The sequence below is a fragment of the Macrotis lagotis genome, chromosome 5 (assembly GCF_037893015.1).
Source record: "Macrotis lagotis isolate mMagLag1 chromosome 5, bilby.v1.9.chrom.fasta, whole genome shotgun sequence".
NCBI classification, from domain to species: domain Eukaryota; kingdom Metazoa; phylum Chordata; class Mammalia; order Peramelemorphia; family Peramelidae; genus Macrotis; species Macrotis lagotis.
The window spans coordinates 26,983,940-26,999,754 of NC_133662.1; the positions used below are offsets into that span (position 1 = coordinate 26,983,940).

At 37.2% G+C, this 15,815-nt stretch overlaps 1 protein-coding gene across 2 annotated transcripts in view; it reads right to left on the reverse strand.

Moving 5' to 3' along the window:
* ADGRF1 (adhesion G protein-coupled receptor F1) overlaps positions 1 to 15,815 on the reverse strand; it is a 344,581-nt gene that overhangs the window by 215,414 nt on the left and 113,352 nt on the right. For both annotated transcript variants that reach the window (XM_074237130.1, XM_074237129.1), the window contains one exon: positions 9,122 to 9,191. The gene's annotated coding sequence lies outside the window, so the exon portion shown is untranslated. The remainder of the gene's footprint in view (positions 1 to 9,121; positions 9,192 to 15,815) is intronic.

The following is a 15,815-nucleotide window of genomic DNA, read 5'->3' on the forward strand; positions in this document are numbered from 1 at the left end:
CAATGACTGCTTTAACCACCTTCATGGCTTGTTCTCATCTATCCTTTCTTGTCAGTAGAAGTCTTCATGTGCTTGGGGTAGACATTCCCCTAACTCAGAGACAGGTTTAGGGTCTGTTGGTTATCTTCAATTTAACTTAGACCATCTGCTGAGATGGTTTTTTATCAGGGTATGGACCCTGTGCATCCTACAGTTTCATGGAACCACAGGTGAGGGTTTGTGGGAAAGGTGAACATTAAAGGTAGATGAGCAGCCCTGAAGAGAGGCAACAAGGTCCCACCCAAATTATTCCCTTATTCTAAAAGCTCCAGTGGCTAACTCTCTCTCTCTCTCTCTCTCTCTCTCTCTCTCTCTCTCTCTCTCTCTCTCTCTCTCTGACTTTCCCAAGGTCACACAGCTGAGTAAATATTAAGTGTCTGAGGTCAGATTTGAATGCAGGTCCTTCTGAATCCAGGACTATCCACTCTATCCACTGCGCCACCCAGTTGTTCCCCAGGTGCTAATTCTTGACTTTTAAAATAAAATATAAATGCCTAAATTTGTCAAAAGCACTTCTTAATGTGTGTTCAGTTTCCCTTTCCAGGTTTAATGCACACAGGTCTCCTCATCATCAGTCAAGCTGGTCACCTTACTATTCCCTGTATATGAGCATCCAACTCTTAGCTTTCAGTTCTCTGCCATTGTACAATCTGTATCCATATTTCAAGGGAAGCTAGATGGTGTGGTGGATAGGAAGACAGGAGTTTGAATCTGGCCTCAGACACTGGACACTTATTAGTTATGTGACCTTGGGCAAATTATTTAATTCTGATTACTTCACATCAAGGGTCATCTCCATTCATCTTTATTCATATCTGACCACTGGACCCAGGTGGCTCTGGAGGAGAAAGTGAGACTGGTAACTTAGCACAGCATGCCTCATTGAAATTTAATTCATGTGTTTGTCATGGTATAATCTCCTTCATGGTCTATGAGAACAAAGGACAGACATTAATATATGCTTTTCCCCTAAATCCTGCTTCTTAGAATCTCCAGCGTCCTTCAAGGTTCAGCTCATTTTTTTCAAAGTCTACTCTGATACTCCTTTTGTTAGTTCCCTATCCCCAAAATTGTTTTGTATTTACTTTTCATTTACTTATTTTATTCATGTTACAGGGTTTCTCTTCACCTCCCCTTACAAGATAAGATTCTCGGGGGCAAGGACATTTCATCTTAGGAAACTGATCTTTTAAACTAACTCAAGAGTGAGATTTTACATTTATATGTAATAAAGTAATCTTACTAAATTTGGTCCATCCTTCTAGACTGTACAGATCTTGGTATATAGATAGCTCATTTATATAGATAAAATCTATGACTTGATTTTCTAATCAAATATATGGGATATTCTTAACTTTTCTTCTGTATATATAATAAGCATTCCATCTATATTTCATCTAAGACATTGCTCTAAAATGTTTTTAAAAATGTGTGTCTCTGGGGCAATAAGGTGGCAGAGGCTGGTGACTTTGCATAGAACCAACTTGCAAGCCATGGTATCACATCCCTGATGACATAGTCGTCTTTGAAAACAAAGGACAAACAATAGTAACAATGCCAACAGCTCTGAAGTCAAGAGGACATGAGTTCAAATTTGACCTCAGACACTAGTTGTGTGGTCCTGGACAAGTTACTTAATTCTGAATATTTAAAAAAAAAGTATAGATACCTGAGGCATTCAACTAGAAACTTCAAGTTGATCTTTATCTATTAATGATTAACCATCAGATTTTTTTAACTCAGAAACCAACTCATCTTGTCTTCTAATTTACAACGCTTCAGAATCTTTAAAAATGATCTTTAAAAACAGCAGAAGAAACAGAATAGAAGAAAGCAATCCATGTTGTATTGTCCTATTGGATTGTTGGATAGTATTGGAAGAGTTGTATAGATCTCTCTGTTTTACTCAACTTTTCCTTCTGAAGACTAGGAACAGTTCTTAGCACCTGTCTGGTACAATTTGAAACAGTTGTCTGAGATGTTAGAATTTATAAATTGCAGCATTTGAAGGGTTTTCAGAAGAGGTGTAAAAGGTGATATGATATGATCAAGTGGGCAGCACAGTGGATAGAGCACTGGTCCCGGAATCAGAAAGACCTGAGTTCAGATCCAACTCAGATACTTGAAACTAATTGTGTGACCTTGGGCAAGTCATTTAAATCCATTGCCTGACCCCCCCCCCAAAAAAAAGAAGCGATTTGATATAATGAATAGAGTACTGGATTGGTTTCTGGTCCAGTAACTAATTTTCTGGATATTTTGGGGTGCGTTACTCTGTCTTTCTAGACATTCCTTTTCTAATTTGTAAAATTAAGAGTTTGGACAAGAAAGTCATTCAATCAACAAACTTTTTATTAGAGATTGAGGTGATAGCTAGTTAGCGAGCTAGAGTTGGGAAGAACTGAGTAAAAATTTGATCTCAAATGCTATTAATCTGACTCTGGACACATCACTTAACTTCTGTCTACCTTAGTGTCCTTATATGTAAAATGGAGATGCGAAGGGCATCTATCTCCAAGAATTGTTGTGAGGATAAAGTGAGATAATATTCACAAATGCTTTGTAAAATCTTAAAGTGCTATATAAATGTTAACCATTATTATTATTAATTCTTCCTGTCAAGAACTCTTAAAGTGGTTGGGAGATATCTAGGTTCTATCTTTAGCTCAAAACCAATCCACTATGTTCTTCCAATAAACAGACAGACAGACAGACAAAAAGATAGATAGATCATTAGATGGATAGATAAATAGATAGGCAAGTGATAAACAGACAGACATATAGATAGCACCAATGTGGCATGCTCTAAGCTAGGCACAGGATACAAAGACAAGTCTCTTCTTTCATATAATTCATCTTCTTAGATAATCTCTAAGGTCCTGACCAATTCAAAAATTCTATGTGGAGACTGATTAAGATATGTTATGTGACCCTGGCTATATGTGACCCTGGCTATATGAATTGAACCTGAGTTTTCTAGACCAATTCTTTTAGACACCCTAAACTTCCTCCCTTCCAAAGTGCTATGAAATGGTACAGAAAGAAATGAAGGACTAAAAATGCAGTGTGATGGTAACCCTGTCCACCCCCACCATTGGGTTCTGTCTCTGCCAGACTCACAGGTCTGTAATTCATTTTGTTTATGGTAGCTCCTTTTATAGCCTCTCCTTGCAGCTCAGTTGCTAGGGACATAATAAAATATGGCACAGAAAAAGAGAGGGATGAGAGTGGGAAGTTAACAGCATCCACACTACCCTTTGCAGTTTATCCTGGTGATGAGAAGAGAGAGGAAATGCATATAGGAAATCCACAGTCCTTATGCTGCTTTTCCTAAACCATGTAATTAATTGTAAGAGTGACTACTCTGACCTTCATACCTGAACGCCAGATCTATTACATTTCATCCATCCCTCTAGGTTCTCAAGTACTCTCAAAGTGGTTGGGAGTTATCTAGACTCTGTCTTTAGCTCAAGTCTCAGTCTCTCAATTATAGAAGACTGTGAGCACCTCAGATCCATTTAACCACTTTATAGTCAGATTTGCTTTTACAAAGGAATATTTACTTCAAAGGTATAGTAAGAACAACCATAAATACATCTCCTGTCCCCAATACTTGAGGACTTAACTCTTCCTTAGGATCACAACTAAATTCAATTCTTATAAAGGATGTTGCCACCATGTTCAAAGAATACCCCAGTCATTGGCCCCCATCTCTTATTTCACAGCATTCTGGTTTAGCAGAGGTTCCTTGTAAGGCTGGCAGAAATATCTGGCTTGGAATCCTGGCATGAGTTCTCAGGTTTGGGACTTAAATACCTCTATCTAGAATGGAAAATGATAAATGAAACAGGCCAAACTCTTAAGTCTTGAGGTTTGTCTGCATTACGGGGCCTAAAGGGAGAAGGTGAAGTTCGCCCTGCCCCAACCTTAGTATGAGGTGCTGGTGCTATGGGTGAACAAGACCTTCGTCTCATGAATGGAGAGAGACAGAGACAGACAGACAGAGACAGAGAAAAAACAAGAGACAGAGACAGGGATACATAGAAAGACAGAACTGGAAAGAAACAGAACTGGAGAGACAGAGACAGGGATAGAGACAAAGGGAAACTGAGGGGGGATACTGGGAGGAGAGGAGAGACAGAGACATATGGGGTGGGGGGGGGCGGGGAGGCAGAAACACCCACAGAAAGAGGGGAGACAGAGAAAGACAGAGAAAGAGAAACAGATAGACCCAGCAAGAGTCAGAGAAAAAGAAGTCCTATCTGGCAGGTTTAAATATATGGTTCATTTTAGCCTCACAACCACTGGGAAAAGGCAGCTCTCACTTAATAAGGCAGGGGACTGTGGGTCGTTTTCTCTTTCTGAGAAAGAATAAGCCCCTGACATCTCTAGCAAGGGTACCTCCATGTTAAAATGACCTGGGAAGGAGCAAAAGCTCCTTCAGACAATATAAATATGGACTGCAAGGATCCAAACCAGTCCACTATTTTTAAAAGGGGAGGAAAAGAAGGGGAGCTTAGAATAAAAAAGGAAACTAAAAATAATGAAGTGCTCTGGGATATAAATAAATAGTTGATTTGGCTCTTAGGACTTTCCCCACAATGTTAGTCATCTAAAAGACAGTGTTAAATAGTTCCTAGAGCATTGGATTAGGAGTCAGCAAAATCCGTGTCTGATCCCTCCATCAGATACTTACCAGGTGTGTCACTCTGAGTAAGACTCTTAACCTCCTCTGAGCCTCAGTTTCCTTATCTGTAAAATGGGGTAATAATGACAGCTACTTCAAAGCTGCAATGAGATGTTGATTTTCATTCAACTTCCCTCACATGATTGTTGTTTGAATTTCAAGAGAGTAAATGTAAAATATTTCAATAACCTTTCTTCCCTGTAGTTTGCTCCTCCCTCCCTAACATCCCCCCCATAACTATCTCTTCAGAGAAACCTCTTTTACAATCTCTTGGCTTCAGCAAATTAGTCCATCCTTGAGGACATGACCATGGTAACCTTCCTCACTAACCTCTCTCTCCAGTTTCCCTGTCTAATTCTTCAAATCTTCCTACTTAGAGGTTTCATCTTTTCTCAAGTGCTCTCAGACTCACCTCTCTGTTGCCATGACAGCAGACTAGATAGTGAACAACTGAATTCTGTTAATCCCACACTTTCTTCCTACCTTTTCTCTCTGTCAAGTTCTCTGACTCAAGTTAGTTTTCTAGGCAGCAGCATGAGTCAGGTGAAGTTAGGTCAAGCTCTCCTTATGTGCTCTTACACTTCATCGATGATGCTCTATCCTGGGTCTTCAATATATTTATACTGTCCCCACACTCTCCACCAACAGATCCTGCTCTAGAGAAAGCTTCTGATAATTTTTTTCTTCACACTAAGGCATATATGACTTTCTAAGATGTTTCCCCAAATTGATGGTATGACTACCTATCCTGATTTAATAAACTTTATTTAGTATAAACCCTGTTAACTGTTGGATCAAAAAGAAAATGTTATATTTGACCTCTTGGAATTTAAAACTTAAGGTTTTCTTCTTCCACATACACTCTATGAGCCAACTATTCTTTCTTGCTATTTCTTGACCATAGCTTTGTTAACTAGCCCTAATCACTGAATGGGCATTGCCTCAGTCAAACTGTTACCTTTTAAAGACCTTAGCTTAAAAAGACCAAGATCTCTGGAACCATCTCCAGGCATCCTGATCTGTATCTGACCATTGGATCCAGATGGTTCTGAAGGAGAAAGTGAGGCTGGTAATTTTGCACAGTCCTCCCTCACTTATATCCAATTCACTTATATGCAATGGCAGCACTTCCCTGATGTAATGGTCTTCTTCAAGAATGAAAGATAGGGGCAACTGAGTGACACAGTGGATAGAGCACTGACTTGGAGTCAGAAGGATAGGAGTTCAAATCCAGCTTCATACACTTAATAATTACCTGGCTATGTGACTTGAGGAAGTCACTTAACCCCATTGCCTTGCAAAAACAAAATTAAAATTAAAAAAATGAAGGACAAACAGTAATCTTTGACCATTACACTCTATCTCTTATCTCTTTACCTTTGCTCTGGCTGATTCTCATGCCTGGAAAACTCTCCCTTCTCATCTCTACTTTCTGACTCCCCTGACATCATTCAAAACTCAGCTCAAATCACAATTCTATTAAACACCTCCCCCACTGCTAGTGCCTTCCCTCTGAGAACTGTTTTTGTTCAGTCTTTTTCAATGAATTTCCAACTCTTTTTGAACCCATTTGGGGTATTCTTGGCAAAAATACTCAATGGTTTGTCATTTTCTTCTCCAGCTCATCTTACAGATGAGGAAACTGAAATCAATGGGGTTAAGTGACATGCCTAGGGTCACCCATCTGGTAAGTGTCTGAAGCTATATTTGAACTCAGGAAAATGAGTCTTCCTGACTCTAGTTCTTCCATTCTAACTTCTATACCACCTAATTGACCATAATACAATTTATATGTTACATAATTGTTTGCATATTGGCTTCCCAATTAGTATGCGAACTCCCTGAGTGCAGTAGCCATGCCCTTTTAAAGAGAGATAAGAAATCAAAAGAAGGAATATCATGGAATTTCAAGTAGGAGGGAGCTGTTGTAGAGGGAGCTACTTACTGTGAGATTCATGAGAGTGAATGTAAAATGTTTTACAAACCTTAAATCTCTATATTAACATGAACTAATATATTATTTGTTTTCCTTCCTTTCTAATATCCATCCATAACTGCCTCTTCTGAGAAACATCCTCATAATCTATTGACTTCAGTAGAGTAATCCATCCTTAAAGACATAGCCATCATGACCTTCTTCACTCTCCTCTCTGTGAGAGGTAGATAAGCCCTTCTTATGCTGCTAAAATAATGCCAAGAGTAGGTAGCTAACTAATTCAATTTCTCAGAAAGCTAACTCTAATCTACCAGAACCCTCTGTAAACCAATTCAATTAAATAAACTTTTATTCATATTGCTATGGGTCAGGTAAGCATTACAAAGTCTAAAATGAAATTTTTTTCTGCCCTCAAAGAGCTTACATTCTACTGGGAAGAAACAAGTACACTAGTAAGCAAAAAAATTGAATATACAAATGTATTCTATATATATTCATATTCAAAATAGAATATATTCAAATAAAAAATAGAATGTATTCAAAAATTTGGGGGAAGCGTTGCTTAGGAATGTATCCTATAGAGATGTCACTTCCCTTTGTGCCTGAGTCTTCCCTGCTCTCAAAAGAGCAGGGACTGGATCCATGATATCATTGGCATAGGGAAATTTCAGGTGGGGAACTCCCTTTAAAGTCACGTGTAATTAAAGAATTGTCTAGAATACTTAGAGGTTAAGTGACCTGCCCAGGGTTATACAACCTTTATGTATTAGAAGCAAACATTCCTGGCTTTGAGGTTGGCTCTTAACTTGTTGATCATATATATACTTTTTTATAGGCTTGAATCGAAGGAGCAAGAAATTTGGGAATGATTTTTTGGCATGCTTGATTAGATTGATTTGACATACATGACTTCTCCACCATGCCTCTAAGCCTAGTCCCTTCTCTCCCCTCTTCTTTTTGTTTTCCTTTTCTGTGTTTTTTTTTCCTTGATTAGATTGTAAGCTTTTTGAGGGCAGGAATTGTCTTTTTTAAAAATTTATATCCCTAACACAACACAGTGGCCTGATATATAATAGGTGCTTAATAAATATTTATTGATTTAGTGACCACCCCTTTTGGTCACTTATTTTCATACTCTATCGTTTTTAAGCTGTCTTTTCCTTTTATATGTAACTACAGGGAAAAGTCTATTATTTAGAGTCATAAGATTTTAGTCAGAGTACCAGATGCATCATTAATTCCTAGCTGTCATTTGAGGGTGGAGAGGAGTCATATCATTTCTCTAAGATTTGGTCTCTTAATCCATAAAATAAAACTAATGCCACTTCTACTCATTTAGTAATCAGGTGGATGTAAAAAAAAGTTTTGAAAACATTAAAGTCTCAAAAAATGAGTTATTATTAGCACATGAATGTGACCTATTATTACAATTTGTTGTGATTTAATACCATTCCCTTTGTCCTTCTCTGACTGCCAAGCAAATAGACCATTATTATCATCCACATAATAATCTTAAACTTACTTTGAGACAGCAATCAGATTCATTCCTTTCTCCTTGTCCACAACTTTGCTCAATGTTAAGGACAATAATGTTGATAATGATGATTTAAAAATTAGTATTTATATATGTCTTTGAAGGTTTGCAAAGTGCTTTATATACATTATCTCATTTGAGCTTCAAAACAACCCTGTGACCTAAGTGTTTTTATTATGCAGAATTTGAACTCATGCCTCCCTGAAACCCATTAATGTCAATATTTTCTCCTAAGTCAAGTGAACACATTTCAATTACAATGATGCTTGCTCCTTCTCTTAGAACAAGCATTCTTGCACCAGGGGAATAGGTGATCTCTCCTAGGGTTAAGGACATTATGGAAGGGTCACATGTTCTATGATAGGTAGATGTTTCCAGAGAGAAAATAAATACATGTGGTCAAAGAAATAAAAACAAATCCACTAGAGTCCTAGAACCAAAAATCTCTCTCTCTCTCTCTCTCTCTCTCTCTCTCTCTCACACACACACACACACACACACACACAGACACACACACACACATATACATACACAGTTGTTTAGAAATCAAATATGCTGAAGATTAAGGATTGAGAAAGAAAGGGAAATGAAATGAAAGGAAGAAGAAAAGAAAGACAACAATGATACTGAATAACCAATCATTTACTCAACAAGAATTCAATCACTGTTCCAGGTACTAGGAATACAAAAACATTCCCTCCCCTCAAGAAATTTACATTTCCTTGGGGAAATATGTACACAAAATAGAGTACACAAAAATAATGCAATGTATTTTCCTGAGGGTGCATATATATAAACTTATGTGTGTGTTTGTGTGTGTATATATGTGTATGTGTAGGAACAAGAAGCAGAGAAGAACCCAAAATAAAAAACCCTCACATAGATGACCTCTGAGGGAAGATAGAAGTGATGAGGAAATGCATACCTGCTAGTAGAACACTCTTCAGACACTTCCAAGCTGTGTCACTTAACCCTGTTTGCTTCAGTTTCCTCATCTATCAATTGAATCAAAGAAAGAAATGGCAAATTACTATTGTATCTCTGTCAAGATAACCCAAATGGGGTCATGAGGAGTTGAACTCAATTGAAAAATGACCAAACATGACAAACCTGTTCTAAAGCATAAGGCTAGGAGATGGAATGTTGTGTGTGAGGAAAGTCAATTTGACTGGACTGTTCAATTAATTCAAGAGGGTAATATATAATGCAGAATAGTATAGCACGCTCTCTGGATATCCCCCAAGTTTGTATTGGTAATTTTGCTCTCAGAGAAGAAAATAACACCTAAGGTTAAGGTACTCTGCTCAAAAATGATAATTCAAAAGCCCTTGGTATACTTTCCATTAATAGTCAGTCAGTAGAAATAATTAGCTCAGTTGTGTTCCATAGACCTCCTCTTCTTCAAAAGTTCTGATAACCAGAACTAATGCTTTTGACTCCACAGATGATTTTTTTTATGCTGTCCAGATACCTCCACTAAGAGATTCCAGGGTTGAGTGGCAGAGGTAAGAAGAGAAAAAGCTGCCCCTCTGGTAGAGGTAGAGGGAATAGGAGAGAACTGAAAGAGTAGGAAAGCCTGAAGGGCAATGAATAATCCCCTCTCAAGAATTGGATTTTTCCTACATAGATAATTCTCATTTCTGCTGTCAAGGGTCTTCCAATAGTTCTTCTATTTTGACCACCATTTTTTAAAGGGCAGATTCATCTGCTCTCTAAATCAATCAACCATTATTGAAGACTTCTTCAAACTTCATATTAGCCACCCTCTAATCCATCAAATCTGTGACTTTTTTAAACTTTCATATTTAACAGCTTGTCTCCTTTACTTGCTTCTGGAATTCTATTTGCTAAGAAAGATCAATTCTTCCCCACAACATAAGGAACAAAAGGTGACAATGAAGATTATTTGGGAAGTAGATGTCAGGAATGAATCCGATATGTCAATACTGCCAATAGATCTGTAATCCTAATAAACATGAAGCACTGAGCTAAGTGCTTGGGATACAGAGAAAGACAAAAAATGGTCCCTGCTCTCAAGGCGCTCCCTATCTAATGGGAGTGATGACATATTATATACATATATACATATATGTTTGTGTATATGTTATGTGTGTGCGCATGTGTATGTATGTGTGAGTGTAATAGTTTGGGGATAATCAACAGAGGGAAGGCATTAACATTAAGGGGAATTGAGAAAGATTTCTTGTAGAAAGTAGAATTTTAACTGAGAGTTAAATCCACTGGAACTGATGATGTCACCAAGTGAAACAGGGGAGAGGAAGAAAAGAAAAGAGCCCAGGATGGAGTGCTGGGACATCTGTGGTTAGAGAGGTGACCTGGATGACAGTTGGAAAATCCTGCAAATGAGAATGAAGATATATGAGAGGAGAACCAGGAACAGGTAGTATCTCAAAAATTTTAAAAAGGGGAGTATCAAAGAGAATAGAATGATCTTTTTAGTGCCAAAGACAGAAGAGATCAAAGAGGATAAGGATTAAGAAGAAGCCATTATATTTGTCAATTAAGAGAGCAACAGTAACTGTGAAAAGAGACATTTTGGTTAAACCATGAGGTTTGGAGCCAGACTCTAGAGAATTAATCAGAGGGCAAAGTAAATTTTTAGACAGCAGGGAAGTAGTCAATAGACAGGGAGAGATTGAAGATAAACCAGAGTGGGATGCTGGGTGATGGCAATGTCTTGGCTATGACTATCACTGTGGACTAGTTGGGGTGTAGGATGGAGGAGTAGGTAATGGGAAATTAGTAAATTGAATAAGGATGTTTGAATGAGTATTAATATATATGTTAAAGTTCCTTTGAATGAAGGTAGGAATTAAGAAGGAGAAAGACTGTAAGACAGGCACTGAACTCATTGAGGAAAGAAAAGGAGGGTCCTGTGGGTCAGTAGACAACAGCAGAATTTTGAATAAATAGCAGGTTTGGGCTACTCAAAGAAAGAAAGGTTACTGATTCATATGGTAGAGGGTAGATTTTGGAAGACATAAATAGTAAATTAAGAATAATATTCTAACTCCCAAACTTTGAAAATCAGGGAGTAAATCAGGAAGAATGAGGGAAAGCTCAATCAGTATCAAAAAGAACTTTTTGTTACTCATAGTTCACACTGTCTTCTATAGCTTCAGGAGGAGCAGTGGAGGATGGAGAAGAGTGTTGGAAATAATGACAGTCAAAAGTTCAGAATCACTGGTTTGGAGAGAGTATGACCAAGTGGGAGTAGGGGTTTGTTAATCATTGATGAATGATTTCAGGAGTATCGTTAACATTACTAGGGCCTCTCCCTTAGGCCAGATAAGTGTTGGGAGCAGCCTGTAGATCTTATTGAGTGGTCTTTCTCTTAGGAGGATCAGGTTAGGAATTAGGCAGAGTGAGCTGAAAAGAAGTTTCTTCAATCCCAGCAGACAGGAAGAGGTGAGATTAGGGATCTGCCTGAAATGGTGCCCTATTAGCAGGAAGAGGCTATCCTGGGAGAACAACTCCTGATGGAATATGGTTATTTTTGTAATTAGATTGAGGCTATCATCCATGTCCTCCCATAAATCTTTGACAAGGAATCTACTACATCATGGTTTTTCTTTTTTGTTTCTTTAAAAAAAATTGGTTTATACATTGTTTTATTGACTTTCTTTACTCCACCTGTGTGGCAGTTACTCCTTCATAATCTCATGATTGATCTTGGCTACCATGTACTTTTTCCCTCTGAATTGTCCTCAATTTCAATTCTTTGGAGACTATGGAGCTTCATATAGTCAAACAATATCACCAAAAAAAGAAAATTACTATTAAAGTCAGGAGGGACCAAAATTCAAAATCCAGGTCTCCCCTTTGTCACTTAGAAAGTCGAGTCATTTTACTCACAGGTAACAGTATGGAGCCTTCCTAAATATATTTACAGTCTCATAAAGTCATCCACAGAGAGGTAGGATTGCTTCCTGAAATTTCCATCTTGTTCCAAAGCATAGTTGGCCTTATTGCCAACCACCACAGTACATGAAACTAATCTTTTATATGAGAACTATCATTTTGCCCCAAGGTCTGAGAGGTCTTGGGAAAAAGCCTCTGTGCCTAGATGTTTAATTTCCAGATTTAATTTCTGCCTCCTAATTAGTCACTCTCAAGTGAAAGGAAGTATATTAATCTAATACAGGCCTGAAAGAAAGAAGAAAATTAAAGTGAGAATTCAACTAGGGGGGATTTGGAGGGCAACACAAAAAGGAATGAAGGCAAAAAAAGGAAAGACAAAAATGGATAATTGATGTTATGCATGAGATGACAGGAACATGCTTGCACAGTTTTTAAATGGAATAATTGTATTGTATCTTAAGTGTGGGTGTGGAGGTATATGTGTGGGTGTGAGTGGTAAATGTGGATAGGAGACCCCATTGCTTTCTCTTGCAGAAAACATCAAGTTGATTATCTTTTCACTGCCAAATTTCTCTCATGTGATTATTTGTCTTTTAGAAAGGCAATGAGAGGGTGCTTCCATGAATGGTTTGAGACTGTCAAAATGCAAATGACTGTACCTAATTTAGAAAGACAGACCAGTAAGATGTGAGTGTGAAGGAGGGAGACATTAAGTTCATTAGTTAATTTTCTTGGTATTAGGGACAAAAAACATCTGACATTTTCCTTTTACAGGTAAGAAACTCACAAAGAAAATAGAGAGCCTGAGCCTCTTAAATCCCTGAGATCATGATAAGGAAGTTCCCTGCTGAATGCTATAAACAAGTTAGGCAATAGCTCCTGAAGGGGAAATTCTAATTCCTGAAACTAAGTAGTAAAGTAGCCATCACACAGCTGTATGTCTAATCACTCTACTTGGGGAAGAAATTTATTATGGACATTAAAGCAAATGAGGTAGATCATCCTAGTTAGAAGAGATAGGGCAGGGGCAGCTAGGTGGCCACTTAACTCCATTGCCTTACAAAAAAAAAAAAAAAACCTAAAAAAAAAAAGAAGGGATAGGGTCTTTGATGTTTGTTGTTCCTGCCCTGATGATATATTTTTTGGGGGAAATAACACAGAAGGGTTATAAGCAAAAGTGGTCATTTATAAGCAACTCAAGCAGGAAACTCATGCAGGAAAAAGCAAGACTAATTAATAATAATAATAACAATAATAACAAAATCTTTATCATCATCATCATCATCATCATTGCAGTTGACATTTAGATAACATTTGCCAAGGGTTAGGCACTATTCTAAGACCTCTACAATTATTATACCAATCAATCCTCAACAACTCTGGGAGGTAGTAACTATTATCTACATTTTTTACAGATGAGGAAACTGAGGCAAACATGTTAAGTAATTGCCCAAGATCACATAGCTGGTAGGTATCTGAAGCTCACTAGAGGTCCAGCTCTCTATCCATCATATCACCTATTGCTCTAGTTACATGTAACCTAAAACACTATCAGACTAATATTGGCAGAAAAGAGTTAAGTCTAGTTCCGCCTGAGCTCACTGTTGACAATTCCTACTCACATTGAAGGCCAGGTCCTTAAAGGGCAATTTCCTACTTCTCCTCTGTGTTCAAAGAATAATTTTGAGGGTATCTTACCTAGTGTGTTCCCTATAAGCCAGTAAGACTTAATTAATTAGGTTTCAATAAAGAGTAAGGTGTTAAAGAAAGAACATTTGGTATAGCAGCAAACTTCCCAAAAATCTAGGACATATTCTCTTATTTCATATGAAGTCTGAGAATGTTAACTCAAGCTTAGAGATTATATATTCCATTAGAATAACTCACAATTCTTAATTGTATGGAACTTTTTTTCATTGTAAATCAAGATTATAGAATAGTAGAAAGATAGAAATAGGAGGATGTCAGTTCCTCCTCCAAAAAGAAATAGAATCCTTTTCAATAAATCCAAGAAAAACATCACAATGAATCATTTTTTTCTACTGTAGGATAACATAGGAAAACAGAAAGAGAGGTCTATGAATGCAGTGGATAGGGTTTCATTAGGGGTACATTGTGGAGAACATTTTCATACCCAAGGACTGAAAGTGGATCACAGGCTAAGAATAGGAAAAGGGGAACCTAGAACTTGAGGATATGGAAATGGAACAAATCAACTAAGACCTGCTCCTAGAAAATGAGGAACTGTCATGAGTCTCAGCATGGTGTAATGAGTTATGAGCAAGTTCAGAAGCAAACAGCAGCTATGTGAATCTGACACCAAAAGGGGAATCAAGTTCTATCCTTCCATCTAGTTTTTAACCTGAGACAGGATCTTGCAGAACTCAACTCAGGAGGGCATTAAACATACTATCTCAAATACAGCTTTTTTCGGAGCACTGAAAGCTTTCATGTCCTCAACCTGGGCTATCCCTGAAATTTTGGGATAGTCTGAGAATAACAGCACTCTATACCCCCAGGACAGTAGTAAAACTACCCAAAGAAAAAATAACTTATCTCAGATATTATCCTGAGAAATATATACAGTCTATTCCTAACATAAACTAAGAAAAAGCCTTTGGTATAACAGCAACCTTTCCCAAAATCTGGAACACATTGCCCCATGATTATTTCTATACAGTCTGCGAGAAAGTGGACTCAAGCTTAAAGATTACATATGCCAAAAGGTTAACTCACAAGTCTTGAAGAATGAGCAAATCAAAAATAATCCCATGATAAAGAGCTAGAATAGTGACAGAGATACTCAAGACTAACCCAAAAGAGAATGATTCCAAAATATCTATAAGCAAAGCAGCAGAGAAAAATACAACTTGGGCAAAAGTCCAACCCAAATTCCCAGAAGAGATAAAGTAAGCATTTTGAATAACTTAAAATTATTTCTAAAAATCATATGAGAGTTCTAGAAGGAAAAAAATCAGGGAAAGTAAGAGCTACAGAAGAGAGATATGTAAACAGAATTAATAATTTGGAACAAAGGGTACAACACCTCACTCAATTAAAAAAACCCTCTGAAAATTAAAAATGAATCACTAGAAGTTAATGGTTTCATGAGATATCAAGATACGTTTTTAAATAGTTAAAAAGTAGAAAATATGTGATATTTCATAGTAAACATAAATAACCTAGAAAACAAATTGAATAGAGAGAATTTATCATCCAATGGACCACCTGAAAGTCAGAACCACAAAAAAAGAACCTAGATATAATATTTAAAGCAATCAAAAAGAAGTGTTTGGATCTCTTAGAATTAGAGGATGAGGCAAAAATAGAAAGAATTCACTGATCACCTTTTGAAAGAATCCTCAAAATGGAAAATCTAGGAAATTATATCCAAAGTCTAGAGATTCCAAATTTAAAAAAAAAATACTGCAATCAACTAGTAAGAAATGATTCAGATGTCAAGGAATCAGAATTAGGATCCCTCACAAAGCAAAATATCTAGGTTTATAACCAAAAAATGACTCATCCAGGAACACAGAATACTATAGAAGAGAAAAATGGATCTTTAATGAATATATGACTTTTAAATATTCCTGATAAAAAAGAGAGAAACATTGAAATACAGACCCAGAACTCCAGAGAAATACAAAAAGGTAAGCATCAACAAGCAATTCTGAGGGACTAAACAAGGATAAATGGTTTCAATTCTAAAATGGAGAGATAGTGCATCTTTCCTT